Raw genomic sequence first — 14,615 nt, 5'->3', positions numbered from 1 at the left:
TGCAAAAAATAGTGGGTAGCAGGTGGGCCTGACCCCGCCTCCGAGCAATTTTCCCAAATGCGTGGTTTCTGATCCCATCTCTGTCTCGCGTCCAAGAGGCGGGATAGAAACATAGAAACATAGAAGATAGGAGCAGGAGTAGGCCATTCGGCCCTTCGAGCCTGCTCCGCCATTCAATGAGATCATGGCTGATCATCCAAATTCAGTACCCTGTCCCTACCTTCTCCCCATATCCCTTGATCCCTTTAGCCTTAAGAAATATATCCAACTCTTTCTTGAATATATTTAATGAATTGGCCTCAACTGCCCTCTGTGGCAGAGAATTCCACAGGTTCACCACTCTCTGGGTGAAGAAATTCCTCCTCATTTCAGTCCTAAATGGCTTACCCCTTATCCTTAGACTATGACCCCTGGTTCTGGACTCCCCGGCCATCAGAAACATCCTTCCTGCATCTAGTCTGTCCAGGCCTGACAGAATTTTATAGGTTTCGATGAGATCCCCTCTCAATCTTCTAAACTCCAGTGAGTATAAGCCCAATCGACACAATCTCTCCTCATACGTCATTCCTGCCATCCCAGGTATCAGCCTGGTGAATCTTCGCTGCACTCCTTCCATGGCAAGAATGTCCTTCCTCAGGTAAGGCGACCAAAACTGCACACAATACTCACGATGTGGTCTCACCAAGGCCCCGTACAACTGCAGCAGGACATCCTTGTTCTTGTACTCGAACCCTCTCGCTACGAAGGCCAACATACCATTTGCCTTCTTAACCGCCTGCTGCACCTGCATACTTACCTTCAGCGACTGGTGCACAAGAACACCCAGGTCTCTTTGCACTTAAGGGATAGGCCCTTAAGGCCCTTAACAACCACTGAATTGCCTCTATAATCCCATTTTGAGAGGCCTTTCTGATTTTAACACTTTTCCCACGTGATGCACGCCTCCTCTGAAACACGACGGTGAAACCTGGCGGGAGCACAATTGGATTGCTGACTATCAGCAGCAGCTCCACCATTAAAAAGGAGATTTGATCAGTCATCATTTGCAGGTGGCAGGACTTTGTTGTCTCAGGTCTGGGGGAACTTTTAGCAGGCATAACCATTGCTGTGGAAGTTTGGAGCCTGACACCCATCTCCAGTGTGACCTCCTGGGAAACCCCTCTCGCCACCTTGACTGAGCACTTCCTTAACTGGGGCATATACCAGAAGCATGGGAACCATGTATTTCCTTTCCTCCTGGACATCAGATGAGGACGAAGACCAGCCGCGGCAGCAGCAGAACCCTGAACAACAACAGCACCAACTGCAACAGCAACAACAGGAGCTCCAAGCTGCTGCTCACCCACCTGAAGCTGCACAGGCCAGAGGGCACCAGCGCATGGAAGCACGTTGGCGCAGGAGATACCCCCAAAACAGGATCTACAGACAGAGGATCAGCCATCTCAACATGACTGAGCAGCAGTGCCAAAGGCGGCTCCGACTTTCGCGAGAGGTAGTGGGTGACATCTGCGCAATGGTGCAGCAAGACCTGGAGCCCAGAGGAGCAGGTGGACACCCCTTACTAGTGGCCATCAAAGTCACCACCGCACTCAACTTTTTTGCCTCAGGCTCATTCCAGGGATCAGCAGCAGACATCAGTGGCATCTCCCAGGCAGCCACACACACTTGCATCATGCAGGTAACTGATGCCCTCTTTGCCATCGCGCACAATCACATCCATTTCTCCAAGGATCAAGCAAGTGTCACGGTGCATGCGGTTGGATTTGCTAATCTGGCAGGCTTTCCAAGGGTGCAGGGCGTCGTTGACTGCACACATGTGGTCCTTAAGGCACCCCATCGCAATCCAGGTATTTTTATCAACCGCAAGGGCCTCCACTCCCTCAACGTGCAGCTGGTGTGTGACCACAAGAAGGAAATTTTACAAGTTTGTGCCAAGTACCCTGGCAGTTGCCATGACTCCTTCATACTGCGCCAGTCTAGTGTGCCTCCGCTCTTCAGTCCACCAGACCAACTTTTTGGATGGCTACTTGGATACAAGGACTATCCTCTGAAGACATGGCTAATGACGCCATTGAGGAGCCCATCCAATGAAGCTGAGGAGAGCTACAACTACAGCCACATTTCCACCAGATCCATAATCGAGCAAACCATCGGCTTGCTGAAGATGCGCTTCAGATTCCTGGATAGATCAGGTGGAGCCCTGCAGTACTCAGCAGCCATGATCTCCAGAATCGGCGTGGTTTGCTGTGCACTTCGAAACATGGCACAGCGTCGTGGCTTGCAGATTCCTGAGGACCAAGTGGCTCCTAACATATCCTCCTCAGATGAGGAGGAGGAGGAGAGCAAAAACGAACGTCTTGCAGAGGCCCATCAACCAGCGGCAGCAGTACACGAGAACATTGCTGCCCGGGATGCAAGGAACGCACTCATCTTGACCAGATTTGCTTAGCCTAGCCAATCAGGCACTTTTGCCTCGCAGCTTCTTACCAGAGCATCGACAATGGCCAAGAACCAGCGGATTCCTAGCACTCTGACCACCATACTGACAATTGCAAGTAATCCTAAGCCCTCAATGTGGAAGTCCCATTAGCAAAATGACACACACCACAACTGCAACAGTTACCATCAGAATTTTTATTTACAATAACCAACTGATGGCTTTTCAACATTAAACATCACGTTTCACCCAAGTGACTACCCTTGTGACTATTTGTGCAGTATCTTTCTCTTACGCGTGCTCGTACGTGGTGCTTCCCCCTTGGCATCAGCAGATGTGGAGGCCCCTTGCTCACTTTCTTGCTGCTCGTGTCTCGACACCTTTGGCGGGCGTCCTCTGGGGTTGCGAACCTGTGAGGGCTTGCCAACAGTCTGCTGCTCCTGCGGCTATGCAGGGGTTGAGATGCCGATCTCAGTTGAGTGGGGACTCTGGTGGGTCTCTGACGGAGGAATTGGCAGTGGCATGGTCGTGTGAGCGCTTGGAGAGGAGCCCCCACTTCCTTGTTCTCTGCCACCAACATCCCTCTCATGGGTCAGGTCCACCTCAGCGCTTGCAAGTGGCTTGAGAGCACCTTGCTGCTCATCAGGGGGGCCATGGGGACCCCTATCTGCACTGGCAGTCCTACTCAGAAGGACTTCCATGAAGCTCTGGTTTCTCTGTTCAATAGCTGACCATCGCTCCTCCAGAGATGTCAGTCTATTCTGAACACTCACCATGTTTTCCTCACTCTGGCGACTTAATGCCTCCATGGTCATAGCCAGCCTTTCCACGGAGGTTGCCATCCTTTCCGTGGTGCTGCGTTCATGCGCCAACGCCTCCACAAAGGCTCTGCTCATGTTAGCGAGGGACTCCTCCATTCGCTCCACACTCGCAGCTACCCTAGAGACAAAACCTGCCAGAGATTCCTGCACCTGTTCCTGGAGTTCCAGCACTGCTGTTCTTCTGGATGGACCCAGAGGCAGACGGTCGACATGCAGCTGAGCCGAGCTGGGAGAGTCCTGCGCCCTCCGACGATACCTTTTGACCTTCCTTCTCTTTTAATGGTCAGCCTAGGTCACGTTCCCTGACAACCTTCAGTCTTTCTCTTTTGTCCTTGGCCATAGAGATAAAAAAGAAAGCAAAACTTGCATTTACATAGCGCCTTTCATGATCTCAGAATGTCCCAAAGCGCTTTACAGCCAATTAAGTAATTTTGGAGTAAAAACAGAAAATGCTGGAAATACTCAGCAGGTCAGGCAGCATCTGTGGAAAGATGTTAATGTTACAGGTCAGTGACCCTTCGTCAGAACTGGAAAAAGTTAGAGATATAACAGATTTTTAAGTGCAGGGCCAGGGAAAGGGGGGAGGGGAGGAAAGAACAAAAGGGAAGGTCTGTGATAGGGTGGAAGGCAGGAGAGATTAAAAGACAAAAGGGATAAAGGTGCAAGGCAAAAGGAGATGGTAATGGGACAAGTTAAGAAACAAAAGATGAGTCTAGGTGAAGTTTAAATGGCAATGACAGAATTATCAACAGTTGCCATGTGAAAAAAAAATATAGGGGTCGAGGTTATAGTCTGAAATTGTTGAACTCTATGTTGAGTCCAGAAGGCTGTAAAGTGCCGCATCGAAACATAGAAACATAGAAGATAGGAGCAGGAGTAGGCCATTCGGCCCCTCAAGCCTGCTTTGCCATTCAATGAGATCATGGCTGATCATCTAAATTCAGTACCCTGTCCCTCCTTCCCTCCATATCCCTTGATCCCTTTAGCCTTACGAAATATATCTAACTCCTTCTTGAATATATTTAATGAATTGACCTCTACTGCCTTCTGCTGTAGAGAATTCCACAGGTTCACCACTCTCTGGGTGAAGAAATTCCTCCTTATCTCTGTCCTAAATGGCTTACCCCTTATCCTTAGACTGTGACCCCTGGTTCTGGACTCCCCCGCCATCAGGAACATCCTTCCTGCATCTAGTCTGTCTAGTCCTGTTAGAATTTTATAGGTTTCAATGAGATCCCCTCTCATTCTTCTAAACTCCAGTGAGTATAAGTCCAATCGACCCAATCTCTCCTTGTACGTCATTCCTGCCATCCCAGGTATCAGCCTGGTGAATCATCTGCAGTATTTTGCTTAAGTACTTTTGGCGTGTAGTCACTGTTGAAATGTAGGAAATGCGGCTGCCAATTTGCGCGCAGTAAGCTCCCATGTGTCAACCATGCCCATTCTTGTGAATGTTGTGAGTAGGAATTTCCACTCAGCTTAATTAAATGCCTTTTCCACATTCAGGGAGAGTGCCAGGGTAGGTGCACTAGCAGCACTGCAGTGGTGCACCACATTGAATAGTTGTCTGGTGTTGTCCCTCGTTCCTGGTGTTTATGACTCAGTTCCAAAGAGGAATGTCTTGGGGGTTAAATTGTCTCCGCATAAAATGCCTAGAGTTGAAAGCTTGGAATCAAGTCACACTCCAGACATACCAAGGCCAGACCAGGTAAGTACCAGACATAACAACAGAAAGTGTTGGAAACACTCAGCAGGTCAGGCAGCATCGAGGAGAGAGAAACAGAGTCAATGGGTTGGATTTTCATTGAGGAGTCGGGTAGGAGGCGGGACTACAACTTTCGGGGTTGTAGTCCCACCTCCATCGAGTTCTAGCCAACCCACGTGATTTTGACTTGATTGACCTTGTTGAGCCCGCCCAGCGGACTCAGCAGGCCAATTAAGGGCCACCCGGCAACAGGTGACGTCACAGATTGATATTTCATCTGTCAAGACCTTTTGACAGATGAAATATCAGCGTTTCACAGCTGTTTGAAGCTGTCAAACACTGACAATCTGTACTCCAAGTTAATTCCTTCCTGTCAGGATGATTTAGCGATCTCCCCGGAACAGAAAGCTGAATGCTGGAACTTTTGACAGATTGCGGCCATTCTGCTTTCTGTGCCGGTGAGATGAGGGACTCCCGACACCTGAGGGAAGGAAGGCTGTAAAGGTATGTAAATGTAAGTAAAACTTATTTAAACACTTTAACCACACCAAACACACTTACCTTTGCACTCATGCACCCATCACTCACCTGAACACCGGACATCTTGAACCCTCCAAGCCCTTCATCCCGACGGCCCGCCTTGCTAACTTGGCGTGGCTTGGAGCCGTCAGGAATCCCACATTTCAACAATGAAAATAGGGATTAGGCTAAAAACTGCCTGTTAACTGCCTGTTAACAGGCAGTTAATTGGCACTAATCCCCTTCCCGCCTCGGGTAGGCGGGTCCCAGTGCGGGTCGGGTACCCGCCTCCTTTGAAACTGGCATGGAGGCGGGTTGGAGGTGGGATTGGTTTGTGCCCCCTGATTTCGGGATTTTAACCCCCCCACACGCCTCCAATCCCGCCTCCACGGCCCAATGAAAATCCTGCCCAATGTTTCAGATCGAACCCTTCGTCAGAACTGGAAAAGGTTAGGGAAGAGAGATTTTTAAGCAGGGGCAGGGAGGCGGCGAGGATAGAACAAAGGAAAGGTCTGTGATAGGATGGAAGGCAGGAGAGATTGACTGACAAAAGGTACCAGACATGGTCACCTTGCACCTAAGCTAAGCATATTCACAATAATCCATGATGATTGACCAGCCAACCATGCTCATTTATAGAGGGGTAGACCTGTCACAGGGGCAAGGATTCTGTCAACTTGGCCACAGATAACTATGCAAGCAACTGCCCTAACAGTAAGGGTAGCAAAAACTTACCAATACTCTGCGCTGACCAGCCGCATAGGTTTTAGCTGGTTAAATTCCATTAGTACCCCTATGCAGAATTGTGTCCCTACTAGTGAGAGTGCGTACTCCATATTGAATAACCAGAAACTCTTCCCTGTATGGATTTCTAGGTAGCTTGGTTCAGAGACTCTTGCATATATATGTTGATGGGTTTTCATGCACATCAGACATTGAGCTGAAGAAAAAAGTTTCATGCTGGGCACAGTATTTACCAACTGAATCTCCTCTTTTTTACACACCAGCATTAGTCTCTATAGGGGAGATTTTCTGTGCACCATATGCACAAAGTGGGAGAATGATCACCTCCAGCCTGTGATTTGTTTTTCTGCCCATTAATTTAACAGGTGGAAATTCCCAATATGCTCCTCTGACATTGAACGTGGGAGTGGAAAACTTCCTACTGAACTCCACAAATAAACACTAAAGCCTGCACATCTGCCGATGCACTTTATTATGGTCATATTTATGCTAATATATATGTACATATATGTATGTTGTTTAAGTGTCCTAATCCAAATTGTACACTCTCGGGAGCCGCAAGCCTACATTTCGTTGTACTGCACTTGTGCACTAACAATGACAATAAAAGTTGATTTGATTTGATTTGATTTGATTTGGTTGAAAGGCGTGTATTAAATTATTTATGACAAGACACCTTTTATGCTACAAAATAACCTCTGTGTCAGCATAAATTGGTAACATGGCACCGCTGTGTTAACTAGAAGCTTTCAGAACAACAGAATCCTGGCTGACATGTAGCTTTAAAGTTCGCTTTTGTTACAGATCATCTTCCTTCATTGACAAACTACTAAACTGGCATTTTAATGCTTTCACAAGTGAGGCAGCAACCAAATCCAAATGCAGGTCCTGTTTACCTCAAGGCATGTTGGTTAAATCCTATTATAAATTGGTTATATCAGCAAAAGATTTAGAACATAATTACTCTACTTACTGAAGGCAACGGAATGTGGATAAACTTGCAGTACACAATTCCCCAGCAGGTATGTGTGCTGTGAAATGCTTAGTGGCTCCATTATCTTGTGTCTGATTTTCTAATAGATGTACCTGCCAGTGATGGTGCATGTAACATAAACATATTTTCCTGATGACACGTACATTTGTCATAATGAGGTGGAATAGGGTAATTGGGAGCAGTTAAAGTTAATTAACATCCATTCCTGATTTTCATTGTGTTTTCAAACAATGGCGATTACAGAAAGGTTTCTCTTGCTAGTTTTCTCCCTTCCCCATCCCGTCTGAAGGCATTAACTCCTTGCTGAGGTGCTTTTCCACCATTTCTGGTCAAACTCAGGTACTTCACAGAAGTGGCTATATATACAGGTAGACTATCCTTTATCCGAACTTCCGAAAACCGAAAACCTCTAAAAACCGAAAGTTTTTTCGTTCAGCGTAAGTCGTGCGCACGACATGACCAGAGTGGCGCACGACTTACGCTGAGCAGGGCAGAGGGTCACAGAGTTCCCTCCTGGGTAGGAGATTGCAGGCCGAGCCGGGCAGTGAGAAGGAGGTACCGGGAGAGTGAACCCAACAATACAGCAGCCCGTCCGATAGCTGCAGCGGCCCGTCCAATATTCTTTTCTCCTGACCCGACCAGACCCCCGACCCGTCCGATATTCTTTTCTCCCCCCCCCGACCCGACCCCCACCGCAGCCCGTCCGATATTCTTTTCGACCCCCCCCCCACCCGACCCGACCCCCCACCCGACCAGAACCGCGGCCCGTCCGATATTCTTTTCTCCCCCCCGACTCCCACCCCCGACCTGAACCGCGGCCCGTCCGATATTCTTTTCTCCACCCGACCCCCGACCTGATTTGCGGGCCAGCTTAGTAGGAATCAGCCGATATCCGGCTTTCCAGAGAAGCAGGAAGGGGAATGAGACACGGAACAGTCGCAAGAGGTAGCCTGAACTTTTAAAATTTATATTAAATACAAATTTCCCAGTCTTACAATAATACCTTCTGAAATCCGAAAAATTCCGAAAACCGAAACTCAGCTGGTCCCAAGGCTTTCAGATAAGGGATAGTGTACCTGTATATGTGTGTGAGCCTTGACGGTGAGTGATGACATGGCATTCGGTGCTGGCGGCATTACTATGGAGCCTGTCCTCACCCAGTGTCCACACATTTACTTCCAGAAGAGGTGATCAGGAGCTGACGACTTTCTCATCTCCAGTCCAGAACCACTATGGCCAATTATGATGCCCCAACTGCTGCCCCAGCCAAGATCTGCTAACAAAAAGGAAAAGAAAGACTTGCATTTATATGATAGCAAAATACTGCAGATGCTGGAAATCCAAAATAACAACAGAAAACGCTGGAAAACTCAGCAGGCCAGGGCAGCATCCGTGGAGAGAGAAACGGAGTTAACATTTCAGGTCGATGACCTTTCGTCAGAACTGGCGAAGGGTCTTCGACCTGAAACATTAACTCCATTTCTCTCTCCACAGATGCTGCCTTGGCCTGCTGAGTTTTTCCAGCGTTTTCTGTTGTTATCTTGCGTTTATATAGCAGCTTTCATGGATGTCTGAAAGCACTTTACAGCCAATGAAGTACTTTTGAAGTCTAGACACTGTTGGAATGTAGGAGACCCGCAGCAGATTTGCAAAGCTTCCCCACCACTGACATTAAACTGACTGGCCTGTAATTGGCAGGTTTATCCTTCTCTCCTTTTTTGAGTAAGGGTATAACATTTGCAATCCTCCCGTCCTCTGGCACCACCCCTGTATCTAAGGAGGATTGGATGATTGTGTCCAGCACCTCCACAATTTCTACCCATACTTCCCTCAGCAACTTTGGATGCACCCCATCCGGATCAGGTGACTCATCCACTTTAAGTACTGCCAAACTTTCTAGTACCTCCTCTCTATCTATTTTTATCTCATCCAGTATCCTGACAACCTCCTCGTTTAACGTAGAATTGGCGAAGTCCTCTTCCTTGGTAAACACCGATGCAAAGTACACATTTAGTACCTCAGCCATGCCTTCGGCCTCCGCCAGTAGATCTCCATTTTGGCCTAATCGGCCTCACTGCTCTGACAACACTTTTACTGTTAATATGTCTATAAAAGGCCTTTGGATTCCCTTTTATGTTAGCCACAAAATAAGAACCAACATAAATTCTGGCAGCAGTAGGATTTGAAGCCTTGTCCCTGCAGAGAATGGAGTCTTAATTCAACACCTTAGATCACTCAGCCACACAACCACCCACAGCCTTTAGCCTTAGAGGTGAGAGTGCTATCACTAAGCCATGGCTAACAGACTGGCAATCATTTAAATTTCCCTCTCTCTCCCACATGACTGAGTCAGTGGGATAAAATGCCAGCTATGTATGTCAGTAGTATTGGCTCCAAAAAGATTATACATCAGCCCTCCAATTACACTGTGGTGCTGATCCAGATTTCTCTTCCCCAGGTTGCTGCCAGTAATTTTCTTATTTTGTGGGATTGAAGTCCCAGAATACCACAGGTGTAATAGTTGAATAAAAACCTCACCAGCAAATACCTACGAGTGACAACCCCTTTGGTATACCAAGGCCTAAATGCATCATGCATTGAGCCACTTTTCTCTAGCAATTTTATTTTGTCCTGAAGATGTTGACTCCTTTTTGGTGTTCAGACCCATCGCACCTCCATCCTCCAGTACCTCACCCAAACCAGCCACTGTTGCACGTCTGATTCTTCACAGGCTATTTGACTGTGGAGGGCTTCAAACCTTGAGTTCAATTTCCTCTTAATCAGATGTTCACAAGTGCACTTCCACAAGGGGTGGCTGGATAACAATAACTGGGAACCCCAGACAATAACGCCTCCCTAGCCCATAGGCCAATTATAGTCCCCCTACCACCCTCCCCCAAATGAGATTAGCTAACTCAGCAGAGATGATGGATTAAATCTGGGACCTTCCTTGCCTGCTCGGCACACTTACTCACTGAATAGATTACCTGAGCCATTGAGGGATTTGCACAGTGCTTATTAAGAATGTGTAAACTTTGCTTCATGGTCATTTCTACAAGATAGTACAGTAAACATGACTTTCTTCAGCGATGAGCATATTTTCAGCTAATGGGAGTAACTTTATCAATCAAGCATCAAGGTGTCTCAGAGGATTCCTGGAGTTCCTTCTTTCCATTTGTGTAGAATACAACTTACTTATAAGCACCTAGAAACAACTACGAATATGACTTTATAATTAAAATTTCCCTGTAAACCAATCACCTGTAACTAACTCTGCTCAATAAAGGAAGTACGGTAATTAACTCTTTAGTCCCTAATTTCACATTCTTTCCCAGCCCCAGCCCCGCCTTGTTGTGTGCAGTGCTTCTAAATTCTTAACCCTGGTCATTCACCGCTCCTAATGTCTCTCTCGTATACAGTTTGCCTATATGTCAATGATAAAGAACAGAAGTATAAAATTGGCAAGCTGCAAGCAAGAGTAGAGACTACAAGACTCTTCCACAAGTTTAGCAGAAAAGATCAAAATAAATGTGTTTCATGAGCGGTGTGGGGTGGGGTGGGGTGGAATGGGGGAAAGGGAGGGTTGTCTAATGAGGGCAGCCAGCCAGCCAGCACTGAATGGTGGGCATGTGAGGATGGATGAACATTCTGGAGTTTTGTTTGATAATCGGGGAGTATTTATACAGAACTTCCCTTCAGAAAATTCCATGATAGGGTAGATTGTGATAACTGCTTTTTCTCAATTTATGCTCTCGTACGTCCTTCTCAAAATTGATTGATACCACATTGGCCATGAATTTCTGCGGAGCAGCTCCTGCTTTGTTGCCGTAACATTGCCGTAAGTGCGGTGAAAAGCCCATTTATGCATGGGGTGCAGTGGGAGCAGCTCCAAGGAAACTCCTGGACAGCTAGTAACTCCTGTGAAAGGGAGCTGGTAGAATTTCTGGATGTAAAATGGAGTGATGGTTTAAGGAGCAGACAAAGATGATTCAATATTTTACTACTACTCGTTGCAGCTCCAGCCAGCTCCAGTCCAGTTCTGATCATACCAATGTCACCAGTGGAATGCAATTGCTCAAGGTTGGCTAATGTTAAAACAACATCTTTGAGTTTTCTACTTGAGTGCTCTTGGGGCCAGGGAAGGATTTGACAGCTTTCTGTTCTTGGAAGTGGTATCTGTGGTTATGTTCTTCCCTCAGGAGTTAAATTAGGATGAACCCATGACAGCACAATTTTCACACAGAGAGGCTTAGCTGTAGATTTTAGCTGACTGAGGTTGATTTAATCTCGGTAACACCAGATGAACGCAGTATTAGTTATATCAGGTTACTACACTGTCTAAGGCCATACACACATAGAAAGAATAATAAGAATCGTTTAACTATCCTGCTGCCACTGTATATCCTAGCCCCAGCTATACACTGAATGAGACTTCTACTGCTAGTTTACACTCTGTATATGGCCTGTAAAATAAACGTCACAATAGTGAGGTGCAGATCCTCAAAGTAATATTCAGTCTTCTTGTGCTGTGTTTGAATACATTTTATATTGTGTATATATTGTGTATATTGACATATTTCAGCAGGGGGTGAGCATACTTAGAATCATAGAATGGTTACAGCACAGAAGGAGGCCATTCGGCCCGTCGAGCCTATGCCCGCTCTCTGCAAGAGCACTTCAGCTAGTCCCACTGCCCCGCCCTTTCCCTGTAGCCCTGCAAATTTTTTTCCTTCAGGTACTTATCCAACTCCCTTTTGAAAGCCATGATTGAATCTGCCTCCACCACCCTTTCATGCAGTGCATTCCAGATCCTAACCACTCGCTGAGTAGAAAGGTTTTTCCTCACGTTGCCTTTGGTTCTTCTGCCAATCACCTTAAATCTGTGTCCTCTGGTTCTTGACCCTTCTGCCAATGGGAACAGTTTCTCTCTATCTACTCTGTCCAGACCCCTCATGATTTTGAACACCTCTATCAAATCTCCTCTCAATCTTCTCTGCTCTAAGGAGAACAACCCCAGCTTCTCCAGTCTATCCACATAACTGAAGTCCCTCATCCCTGAAATCATTCTCATGAATCTTTTCTGCACCCTGTCTAAAGCCTTCACATCCTTGCTAAAGTGCGGTGCCCAGAATTGGACACAGTACTCCAGTTGAGGCCGAACCAGTGTTTGGTTTCATTGTTTAGTTTCTGATATTTAATTCTGCTGTTTGCTCTCCTTTGCTCTTTATATATTGCAAAAGTCAAGCCGAGCCAATCAATTTTCTAGGCACAAAATGACTGTACTTGTGCAACTGCGTCCTCAAAAGAAAAAACCTTTGAATTTTTAAAATCCTAATAAGTTCAGTCACAAAAGCACAGCAACACTCTTTGTTAGTTAGAAAAAAAATTGTGTGTTTTCCCTTTGCCCAAGGATAGAGTTTCATGTGTGCGTACTTGTGATACAATCTTGTGTCAACTGGAGGAAACACAGCAGCACTGTTGCAGTGATCTGGCGGCCCGTGAAGTATTGTGTAGACTTCATTTGAAATGAAAATCGAGAGAGATGTATAACGGGCGGCTGAATCGATATCGCCCGTTTTACACCATCGCCCAAAGTCACAATTACCCCCAAGCTTCATTGAATTGGTTGCTGAACTCCATCTCGATAGTTCAACCTGTTTAAAAGAAAAACAAAGGTACTAAACTCCTTGGGGCAGATTTTCAACGTACTGCCTGGGCGCAAAACCAGCATTACAAATTGGCCGGCTGTTATAGAAGCCGCTGAATGTGTAATATTTACCAGCACGCAATGTTCCCCCTAAGGTGTGCGGCCGCACACCAATTGGGAGGTCCCGCTCAGGCCGCAGTTCCTGCCGCTGGAAAAGATACCGCGCATGCCCGGCCATTGTGCAAATTTAAAGGGACCGAGCACCAAAAAAAAACTAGAGGGAACATTGCCAGTGTATATTTTCAGAATCTGATCTGTTTTTAAAAAGTAGTCATAGAGTCATATAGAGTCATAACGGCACAAAAGGAGGCCATTCGGCCCATCGAGTCCGTGCCGTCTCTCTGTAGAGCAATCCAGTCAGTCCCATTCCCCCGCTCTATCCCCGTAGCCCTGCAAGTTAATTTCCCTCAAGTGCCTATCCAGTCTCCCCTTGAAAACATTGAGTGTCTCCGCTTCCACCACTTCCGTCGGCAGCGAGTTCCAGGTCCTCACCACTCGCTGCGTAAAAAAGTTTTACCTCACATCCCCCCTGTACCTCTTGCCCAAAACCTTAAATCTGTGTCCCCTAGTCCTTGTACCATTAACTAGTGGGAATAGCCTTTCCCCGTCTAGCCTATCCAAACCAGTCATAATCTTGTACACCTCTGTCAAATCACCCCTCAACCTCCTTTGCTCTAATGAAAATAAATCCAGTTTCTCCAACCTGTCCTTATAGCTAAGATCCCCCATCCCCGGAATCATTCTGGTAAATCTCCTCTGCACCCTCTCAAAGGCCTCCACATCCTTCCTAAAGTGTGGTGACCAGAACTGGACGCAATACTCCAGTTGTGGCCTTAACCAGCACTTTATAAAGGTTCAGCATAACTTCTCTACTTTTGTACTCAATACCTCTATTTATGAAGCCCAAGATCCCATATGCTTTGCCAACCACTCTCTCAATATGTTCTGCCACCTTCAGGGACCTATGCACATTAACTTCCAGGTCCCTCTGTCCCTGCACACTCTTTAAAACTGTACCATTAAGTGTATATTGCCTCTCCCTGTTCCTTCTGCCAAAATGCATCACCTCACACTTCTCTGTATTAAATTCCATCTGCCACTTGTCTGCCCATTCTGCTAGCCTTCCTGTTGCAGTCGATTGGTATCATCCTCACTGTTTGCCACACCCCCAAGTTTGGTGTCATCGGCAAATGTAGAAATTCTATTCTGTATTCCAATATCCAGGTCATTTATATATATATCAAAAAAAGCAGTGGCCCCAGCACTGACCCTTGGGGAACTAGTACTGAGGAAGTAGAAGCCTTTCCCTCCATGCAAGGATTAAGTGCCTAACAGAAAACAGACTGTTAACTAACTCCAGTGGATTCTGTCCATGTGTAATTACTGGCCTAATATCCTTTTGGAACAAACTGTACTTCAGTGTTCAAGATATAATACAGAACCAGTGATCCTTTATGTTCTTCGAGAACTGAACAAAATAAGGGGGATGTTTTACATGAGATTTTGGCATTAGTGGAAAAAATTCCACAAACAATACCTGTTGAAGCTGGTTACTCTGTATGCATTGTGAAAACACGATTTGGGGTGTGTTAAAAATCTATGGATCATAAGACAATATTTGATAATGTAAGATTACATAAAAACATCAGCAATGTCTTTAAGATGTTTAAAACTCTCGCTATTTAAAT

General features: G+C 46.3%; 1 long non-coding RNA gene across 2 annotated transcripts in view; it reads right to left on the bottom strand.

Annotated features, from left to right (window-relative positions):
• Nucleotides 1-13,087, bottom strand: part of LOC147110443 (uncharacterized) — a 29,058-nt gene extending 15,971 nt beyond the window's left edge. For both annotated transcript variants that reach the window (XR_015080096.1, XR_015080097.1), the window contains exons 1-2: nt 13,000-13,087; nt 8,297-8,496 (exon numbers count right to left, since the gene is read on the bottom strand). This is a non-coding gene — a long non-coding RNA (uncharacterized LOC147110443). The remainder of the gene's footprint in view (nt 1-8,296; nt 8,497-12,999) is intronic.
• Between the last annotated feature and the right edge of the window lie 1,528 nt (nt 13,088-14,615).

The sequence above is a fragment of the Somniosus microcephalus genome, chromosome 11 (genome assembly GCF_052327205.1).
Source record: "Somniosus microcephalus isolate GS21.2 chromosome 11, FLI_Smic_1.0, whole genome shotgun sequence".
In the NCBI taxonomy this organism is placed as follows: domain Eukaryota; kingdom Metazoa; phylum Chordata; class Chondrichthyes; order Squaliformes; family Somniosidae; genus Somniosus; species Somniosus microcephalus.
Note: the sequence above shows the minus strand (reverse complement) of the source record. Positions and strands in the feature narration are given on the sequence as shown.